Source organism: Dipodomys spectabilis, unplaced genomic scaffold, assembly GCF_019054845.1.
Source record: "Dipodomys spectabilis isolate Male_0828 unplaced genomic scaffold, ASM1905484v1 ptg000098l, whole genome shotgun sequence".
Lineage (NCBI taxonomy): Eukaryota > Metazoa > Chordata > Mammalia > Rodentia > Heteromyidae > Dipodomys > Dipodomys spectabilis.
The window spans coordinates 22316295-22326804 of NW_024870775.1; the positions used below are offsets into that span (position 1 = coordinate 22316295).

Below are 10510 nucleotides of genomic sequence, written 5' to 3' on the forward strand. Positions count from 1 at the left end.
AGGATTAACAATACTCTTCTGGGCTGGACTCTCTATAGTAGTATTTATGATTAATTACAGTGTAAGAAAACTATCTCCTTGTCTAAGTGCATGTATTCACATTTGCTGATTGATGATACAGATAGAATGCAACCTATGATGTAATTTCCAGATAATCATGTCATCAGAGTAGTTGAGTTTCTGATATAATACATACTTGGTAATATTATGATCATATTTGCGAGTTAAGCTTCCTGGTTCTTATTTAAATTCTGCCATTTGAGTTTTATCCATACAAGAGAGATCCTCATGATTAAATTAAAATCCACTTCTTTGTGATATTTCTGCATTCTATTTATATTCTGTCTCAATTATCAGTTAATTGCTTACATACTGGAGATACATCTCTCTTCAAGGGGACTCTGACCACTAGCTCATAAGCTAAGTGCATAGAAGTACTTTGAAAGGTCCTTTGGTCAGGTTGTGGGCCATAAGTTCAAATATCAAGGAAGTCACCAGAAATTATATATGATCAATTAATTTGTAACATGCTTTTTGCTTCTCTCAGGTTTTCACTTGCATGAAGTAGACATAATATTCTATGTATAGATTACTATGAAAACAGGTTTCCTGGCTTCCTACAAATATTGTGTATAAATGACATTTGGGGATGAAAAGAGAATAACTACAGGTGAACAGAATTAAAGCTTACATGTGCTCCACTATGAATGTCCTGACTTGTACATATTAAGATTCCAATTAATAGCCGGGCACCTGTGGCTCATACCTGTAATCCTAGCCTACTCAGGAGGCTGAGATCTGAGGATCGCTGTTCAAAGCCAGCCTGGGCAGGAAAGTCTGTGAAACTCTTATTTCCAATAAACCACCAGAAAACTGGAAGTGACGCTGTAGCTCAAGTGGTAGAGTGCTCCCTTGAGCTGAAGAGCACAGGGACAGCGCCCAAGCCAAGAGTTTAAGCCCCATGACCACCACCACCACCACCAACAAAAAGATTCTATTGATTTGGGCTTCACAAAATCCTCTTCATCATAGTGGTGGTTCTAATATATAATTTTATGTCAATCTTAGGTATGGACACACACACACACACACACACACACACATTTACCCACTATTGCCAAGATTTGTGATCAACCCAGAGGTCCCTCAATGGAGAAAAGGATCAACAAAATGTGATCATATACAGAATACTACTTTACTCATCCATTACAAAAAAATGATAATTGTACCATTTATAAGGAAATGGAGAAACAGAAATAATATGTTAAGTGAAGTAAGTCGAACCAAGAAAGACACAAGTTTGCATGGGTTCCCTCATGTGTGATACCTAAAATTAGCCTATAAATCCATAAGTAAACACTTCCAGCAGTATGCACATGGTTACCAATATATTAAATGAAATATGGTAGACTCCAGGGATAACTGCAATAGTGAGTAAATTATATTGGTTGATTTCATTGTTTCTATATTTTTTCTACAGACATTCTTTTATTTTGACTTTTATAATTTTATACTGTCTTTTAAACAGTGCATAGATGGTCTTCATCCTGACCACATGTCTCATCAGAAATGCCAGTTATTAAAGACTTGGCTCTTAGTGTCTTGTACTATATGAAAATGGAAGCCAGTCATATATCTTATTATCATATTTGTTATAATAATATCTTATATATGTTATGATTATATAGACTCAAATGATGCTCAAGAAGCCTAGCTGTATTTTCCTTTTTATTTTATTTTACAAATAGTAACTATAATTCCTTTCAGAATTCTGAGTTTTTCTAATAAATACTGAGTTTACTTAAATCCATTAATAATTTATTTTGTGAGCTTTTCCTGATTCTCAGGAGCATAGCTGGATTTCTAGGTTGCCTAAGCACATAGAGTTCAGTATGTCTACAATAATTATAACCATTAACATAAGTTTAGAATAATGGAAAAAATAGAAATGAAGACATTATTGTCTCTTTTTCAAATTCAGTACACATTAGACACCCAGAAAGCTTGTTGCTAAAACTTACCCACACAATTTCTAGCTTAGGAGGCTCAAGTCCCTGGTTTGTACTTTTGAAAAAACTTTTAAATATATTTTTTATTGTAAAGATACTATATAGAGAGGTTGCAGTTACATGAGCAAGGTAATAAGTCCATTTCCTATCGAGAATTGTTACCCCCTCCTTTGTTTTTCCCCTACCATCCCTTTTCTCCCAACCTTTCTAACTTCTCCCTCCCCCCAAAAGTTGTAAAGTTTGTTTTCAACATAGTGTCTTATACATCTCGTTTTAGAATGGGTCATCCTGTATCCATATTTCAGCATTTTGTTGGTTTGTGCTTTAAAGGAGCAACTCTTTATGTTCTTGCTTATAGTAAAGGAATTAGAACCAACCAAGAATAAGTAGTAAGGAAACAACAAATATTATACATTAAAATAATTTATCTGGTACTTTCTTTACTCTAAGTTTCTTCACTTTTTTTTCCCAGCACATTGACCAGGAAATTTTCAAATATTTAAGGACCGCAGTCTCTTCTTATAAAACAAATATTATGTAGGATATAAGCCAAGTGATTATGATAATTTTATCCTGGAGAAACAATATTTTCCCATATCATACAAAATATTTCCTATTCTATAATATTTTACTTTCTTGTGTCTTCTTTAGCTAATATAGCCATTCTGACTGCCTAACTTTCCTGATATTGCACAAGATGAAGTAGCTGGAAAAGGTGTATATATTTTTATACATTTACATTTACATGTGTATATATATATATACACAAACACAAACATATATGCACATATATAGACATATGTATCAATTTATAAACACAAAACATATTAATGCATCAGTATAAATTCATATGTGTATTGATATTTATGAGTGTACATATTTTAAAAGCACTGCTAGCGTATTTTGATGAATGAAGTAGAAATGCAAACAAATATTTGATAAGAACAGATACTACACTTGATCTTAGCCAAAAGGCTGAGAGGCGATGCAAACAAATATTTGAAAATAAATAGATACAAGTGCAATAATGACTAAAGGTATCCAGCAGACACTGAAACAAATATGTCCTGGGGTGGTAATGGTTAGTTTAGCTATTAATTAAATTGTGGTTGCAACTTAAATGTTAACCCTTTTTTTCAATTTGGACTTATTTCTTACATTTTGAAGTAACATTAGGAACTAAAAGTAAATGATTACATTCCATGCATTTAAGGAATGAGAGGAATTGGGAGGCTCTGCCTTTTATGCATGCCTTGCTATGTGGTCATTTCTAAATCACGCCTAATTGCCAACTGTGAGTGTTGAAAATGTGGCTAACAATAAAGCTTCAAGTAGACTGGTTTATAGTACCTATGAGACTAAAATGAAATATTACATGTAATTCTGATTGAATTTTAGACTTCATAGATATGCAGAATTTAACCTTGTCTTAGTCATCAGCTATCCATATGTAATAAGTTCTGCAGTCTTATAGTAGAATTGTCAAATGCTTTGTAATACTCTGAAGTAAATTGACTATGATAGGAAAAGTTATTCTCATGAAAGTTTGCACAATACTTTTTAACACTTACTAAAGGTCAGGGCTAAAATTTAAAGCATGATTCAAAAGATTTCTTTTTAAGTGAACATTGTGAAAATTTCCAGAACAAGGATCAGTATTCCATTCCAGTAACACTATAATACAGACGGTTTCAGAACTAGATTACCACTTGAAACATTTGAGCATGCCTTTTATCACTGTAATTGCAAATTACTGGTGATCTCAGATATCAAAATGTAAGGAAGCGGCAAGATAGGCCTTTGATCAAATGCAGAAGGAACCAGCAGATTTAGCTAGTAGGTAATTTTTGGCATATGAAGATCTTTTAAACAAAGCCACAAAACTGTCAAGGAATGACAGTTTTGCAAAGGTGACTGTTCTGAGTTTGAATCACAGCTTTACCAACTACTTGCTCTATGACTCAGATAATTTATGTTCTTAATTTTCTATAAAAGAAAGACATAACAATCATCTTGTCAGATAATTACTAGCTTAATTAACTTAGGACAATATCTGAACCAGAATATATATATATGTGCATATATATATGCATACACATATATTCATTCTAATGAATATTAATTGTACAACATTGCATTTTCAGTACAGGCTATGATTGAAACAAGCTGAAGTGAATAGAAACAAGGCATTTTTTCACACTGGATATTTTCATACTGGATATTGTCAAGACTTAATTTTCTTATCTATAAAATGGAAGGTTGTATGAGAGGACATTATTTTATTATTCTATTATATCCTAAGTCTGAGTTCTAAAAAATACTCAATTTAAATGATGTTAATATTCTGTAACAGATCATTTACCCTAATGTTAACTGAGAGATGTCCCAAAGCTGTAGATTTGTCTATTATAATCAATTGAGCAGCTTAATAAAATATTAGCAACCCAGAATTTAAATTCCGAGGAGTATGTGACTGAGCATTGAGATTTCTTTCAAGTTAAGTGATGAGTATGATTATAGTCAGGGAGGTAATCCATCAAATTTAAAAAGAGAAAGAAATACATAAACTGTAAAAAAATCAAAACAAAATTAGTAAGAATCTCATTGTTTCTCAGCTAAGAATTTCTTGATTGTATGTTATAGAAGTGTAGTGTGGTAGAAAATTCCTGCCAACTAGTCCCAGTGGCTCCCATCTATAATCTCATCTAGATGCATAATAGAGGAAAGAAATAGGAAAGATTGAAGTTCAAGTCCAGCTGGAGCTAAATGCTAGTTAGATCCCTCCACCTCAACCAATAAGTCAAGCACAATGGGTCATATTTTTTCATCTTTGTTATGTGGAAAATATAGGTAGGACAGTGTTGTGAAGTCAGCTTAGGAGAATGACAGAAGGAGTAACATTGCTTAAGATGCACTGCACACATCAACTGGAATGTTGAGTTGAAACTGAATTGTACAACTACTTAAAGATAATAATAAAATTAAGTTGGTAAAACAAGCTCTAGACACTATAATTCTTTTTCAAAAACAAAAGGGACTGGAATATGGAGAATAAGCCTTGCTTTCCAGGCACAAGGCACTGAGTCCAAACTCCAGTACTGCAAAAACTTAATAATAGTGGTAGTAGTAATAGTAGTAGTAGTACTAGAAACCAAAAAAGAAAGAAATTGTCACTCAGTTCCCTTATCCAAACCCTTTTCTCTTATTTTCATGTACCTGTATATCATACCATACTTTCAAATACATTCTTTAATCAAATGCAGTTTATGTCATTATGATATTTATTTTAACATCTTCATATTAAGAAAATATCCTTTCTCTACTTTGCCTTGATCAAAATCAGTTCAAATTTTGAGTCTCTCGTATTATTATTTCAAAACACACACATAGATGCACACATATATCCAGATCCTCTTTGATTTTTAATATGGTTATCACCTAATAAATTCATTGTCAATAGAATAAGAAATGTTTTAATTCTGTCCTCTTCATCATCATAGATTAGCATAGTGCATTATACATTATTGCCTTCTAACCTTCATGATTGCTGGGCCTTATAGGAGCAGGTCTGGCTGTCATTGTGCATTTAGAGAGATAATTATGTGGTAGACTAGAAGTCCAGGAAAGGATCACAACTTAAAATTCAAAATATATTTTCTGCTAAATCTGTAATTTTAATGCTATCAAGAACTAAAAAGCAAAAATTGAACCATTACCATATTAGCAATTAATCAATTGCATTTCACACTTAAAGTCATATACTCAATAACGTCTAAACATCCTCCAAAGTATAGCAGTATGTACAATCAGTATTATTTGTCTTTCCATTTGTAGATTCATTTATGTGATCTATCTTTGCATAGATATATCACTGGATTATGAAAATTGTGAGGTGGAAACAATGGTTAGGCTCTTTGTCTCTAAAAATTTTACATAGTTCCATCAAACTATGAACATTTAATAATTAAGAGATAATGTGGTAAAAGGTAATTAGGGGTAGTACTATCTTTGTTGTGATCATTTCACTTGAAAAGTTACTGGTAACTGAGCATATTTTCATGTCTAGCTTAATACTTTGAATTTTTTTCACTATGGCATAAATCATCTAAATTTACTCATGCTCTGTAATACAGATATCAGGTTTAGCTTGAGATAGGTGATATATGATATTTTTCTTTTATGTCAAAATGACAGGTAATCATTTAGAAGAGCTGGACAGAAGGAAAAGGTCCATATAGTAACCAAAATGAAGTAAAAGCTTTTTTAACTTATATAAGATTATAGGATCTTATCTCTGCATTTCTTAAAGATGAGTTATCTGAAAATCTGAGATTTTAGCAAATTCTAACATTAAGTTTCAAGGAAATGCATACTTGTTCTGCACACACTGAATGTGCTGTTGAACCAGCAAATTTTCTGAAGCTTTGTGAATCCCTGGACATTGTAAAAATATATGCTGTCTACTCTATTTGATGCTGTCATTCTATGATAATTACACTGGAATTTCTTTTCCCTAAGTTCTCTAAGTATTACATGTGCATGTACATGTATACCTATGTGCATAGGATAAAATGTTGTCAGAGTAAGAGAAAAGCTTTGTATTTTGTCAAAGGTTCTACTTTTTCCTAGTATGGGCAATTTGTATTGCTCTGTTAAAGATGACCACAAATGCAGATGACCACAGTCCCTGAGGGATAGATATTATAGGCATTGCTTAGTTTCTCTGCCAGAATTGTAAAAGTTTACAACCAAGTGTTGGCCTCAAAGCTGAAACCATGTATTGGCTAAAGTCAAAGTCTCACTTGAAGCTCACAGAATTCTTGCACTCTGTTACAGTTATGTAGCACTCATTCCCAAGAAACTGTACATGTCACACAAAGCTTGTGTCTCCAAGGGTAGAAAAGGCAAGACTTGGGGCTGGGAAGGTGGCTCAGTGGTAGAGCGATTGCCTTGCATGCATGAGGCCTTGGGTTCGATTCCTCAGCACCACATAAGCAAAAAGAAAAAAAGCCGGAAGTGGTGCTGTGGCTCAAGTGGTAGAGCGCTAGCCTTGAGCTGAGAGCTGAGGGACAGCGCCCAGGCCCAGAGTTCAGGCCCCACGACCAGACCCTAATCCCCCCCCCCAAAAAAAAAGAAAAGAAAAGAAAAGAAAAGGCAAGACTTGGGAAGAAGAAGAGGAGGATAAAGGAAGAGAGAGAGAGAAAAAAGAAAGAATTGGGGCCAGTTCACTGCACATAGTCTTTTACCACTTAACACTTTCAAAGGACCTAGCTATATTAATTAAATGGATTCAATATAATACTTTTTTTGATTCATTGAAGGACAACTGATTAGTATTTGATGGCATTTGAGAAATTGCTAGAATTTTGCTATATTCTATGGGTTATAAACAGCTGTCACAGTCCCAACTTATGTTCAAGGAGATGGGAATTATATCAAGTGAGGTATTGGATTTAGTATCAGAATTCTGTAAATAATATTTATACATAGTCCACAACATTATCTGAACATGAGTTTTCTCTATAAGTATTGTTTCAGATTATATGCCGAATGGTTTCATTTTGGACATTTTCTGAAAGTTATCAATGTTTAGAATTAACTAAGTATTGACATTTAACTGAGAAAACAACTAATAAATCACTTGAATATCTGGATTTCAAATTAGTATGTAAAAAAATTGGTCCCTAAATACACCTATTTTATCAATTGTTTTTATGATGATGCTAGAATACATTTTAATGTAGCAAAAACAACAATTAGTATCCACATGAAAAAATAAAGAGAAAATCCAGAAAAAAATTTCAATTAATTTTTCTTTGTATTATGAATTTTAGAAGTATTTTGGTGGTAATTTTTATATCAAGATGTTATATATTCTCATTTCTAATTTCTGTCTTTATCATAAAACATCTATGAGTAACATTTTAACATGCATCGAAAATTAACTCTACTTACAGAAAATTTATATAGTAATTTAAAATGTCAAGTTAGTGTAGTGTTATACACCTGCAATCTCAGTACTCAGGAAACTGAGGCAATTGGATTGCTAATTCATGGCCAGCTTGGGTTACAGAGCAGCACCTAATAACAGTAATAATAATACTTTTGGGAGAATAACTAATATCACTGGTAGCCAGTTAATTTGACATAGAACTTATTATAGATACATTTGAAGTCTTATTTTCCTTACCAATAAAAAATGCATAATAATCTTGTTCTCACTTTCATAGGTTTATGGAGATTAAGTCTGTTATGTATAGGTGTTTTTATGTTTTTAGAGTGAATTTGGAACATGACATTCTTAAGTGAGTATCCCATGTTTTATGCAAAAATGTATATTTATATTTTGCAATCTATATGAATATAAAATTATGTCTGTAAGATTTATAATTCTCTGTGTATAAATGATACAGAAATAGCTAGACAGATAGTAAAATCAGAGATAAAAATAAGCAATATTGTTTTCCAAAAGAATCTCTGAAGCAAAACAGTCTTAGAATTGAACTTTCAGAAAAGGGTTCATCAGAGTACAAATAACTATAACTAACAGCTATAAGTGCTTATTTTTAGTCTAAGATCAACCTATACATAAAGTTTTTCTAACTCAATAGAAAAAAGAAAAAAGTTAGCTAACATTTAAACATTAAAGTCAGACTATTCAAGGCAACAAGAGAGCAAAAGTGGGGAGAGCTGAAAACCATAAGGACATGGTAATTTTATTCAGTGCAGGTAGCATTTTTCATATGCTGGGCAAATTGATGTCACAGGAAGCAAATTTCAAATGCCATATAAATATGCAAATTTAACCCAGGGAGTAATTAGAAATATTGTAGCCTTATCAAATATTTAGGAGAGTGAAGGAAGGAAGCAAAGTAAGGATAGGTGAAATAAATGTTTGTTTGTTTTAGGGAAGGAGTCAAGGATATTGCCAAAACTTGATAAACCAAAACATAAAAGCCAATGTTTTTTGTGGGGGATAGTGTTTTTTCAGTGCTATTTTATTCTGTGCTATGTGTATACTGTGTGTTTGCATATATGTACAAGTATAGATATGTACTGAATATTCTGTATCCATAGTTATCTAGTAAGCCTGTGAAAGGGAAGATAGGGAATGTTGCTTTATTCAGGCCATCAGAACTAGTGTTGAGATCAAGGAGTTCATGAGTGGCATAGTAGTCAGTTTCTCCTTTGGGCTGAAGGACAAAGTCATAATTAGCATAGGCAGTGTATGTATGCTGAGATATTCTTAGATGAATATTTCCTAATGTTAAGCACTGTAAACTTGGAGAATGTGGGCAAGCTGGCTTTCAAAATCATGTTTCCACCCACCATGGTGCCACTGTCTAGCAAAAGCTTAGAGATCTGTACCATAAGTGAGATTTCTTAGGGTAAATAATCTTCTTTCTGCATCCACACCACACTGGGGAGTATTCCTAAATTGACCCTGCGCTCTGAAATTTCAATCTCAGCTTCATCAGAAATATATACATACTCATATCCTCAGTGCTAAAACTTGTTCCTAAGCACAGGCCTTATAATCTGTCCTAGAAGTGTATCTGTCTGGATATGATTGGGCAGCAGGCACGAGACAAAACACAGTCACATAAGCCCAGCTGGGAAGACTCACTGGAAGGCCTATAGACTTGGAATTGACCATGGATGGTCAAACTTCCTGTTTCATTTCTACTTCCTGCAAAGTGCAATGCACTCTCTCGCAACATACTCTCTTTGTCTTGGTGTAATTAAGGAATTTAAACCTTCAGTTTAACAACATCCCTCAGCAGGAGACCATCATCTTGTTACCTCTGTGTTTCAGTCACACTCTGAAGACCATTCTTCCTCCAAAATGACCAAACATGGTATTTTGCAAAAGAAACATTTGTTCTCTGCTGAGCGATATTCTGTTTCCAGCTCCTACTCTTTCATTCTCCTGAAGAATTCTGCATGTCTGCTGGATCATTACATTCAAAACAATTGTACCATAGACTCTTCTCAAATATGTCAAATAAATAAGATGATTCTACCCTCTACAGAATTTAAGCAGCATTTTAATCCATTAGCTTAATGACCCAACTAAAGAATCAACACAATCTGCCTTAATTTTCAGGAAAGCAGAATAAATTTCACTTCTAGATCAAGGACAGGAAGGAAGAATAAAAGACTCTTGCTCATAAAAGTCCTTAACAAATAAAACTTGATGCATAAAATCTAAAGGTCCTCTGGAGTTCAGGAAAGGACAACAGGAGAATTTGCATAAAATACAGGGCAAATCCTCTCTAGTCAAAGAATTATGTGAAAAATTAAACTTAGCTGTAATGTCCTGGTGTGGGTATTTAAATGTCCTAGACATGACAGCTTCTAAAGAAATAGAAAAAGATATAGCAACAGTTAGGATTAGAATGGAGAATATAAAATATTTTTAAATTCTGTAATAGTTGATGTTACATATGTGAATGCTGCCTAATAAAAATAGATGTGCAATAGAGAGAGGGCAGATCTTA

General features: G+C 33.2%; 1 pseudogene; it reads right to left on the reverse strand.

The window, feature by feature from the left end:
* Positions 1-2874: 2874 nt before the first annotated feature.
* Positions 2875-2996, reverse strand: LOC122113918 (annotated as a pseudogene).
* Positions 2997-10510: the final 7514 nt, after the last annotated feature.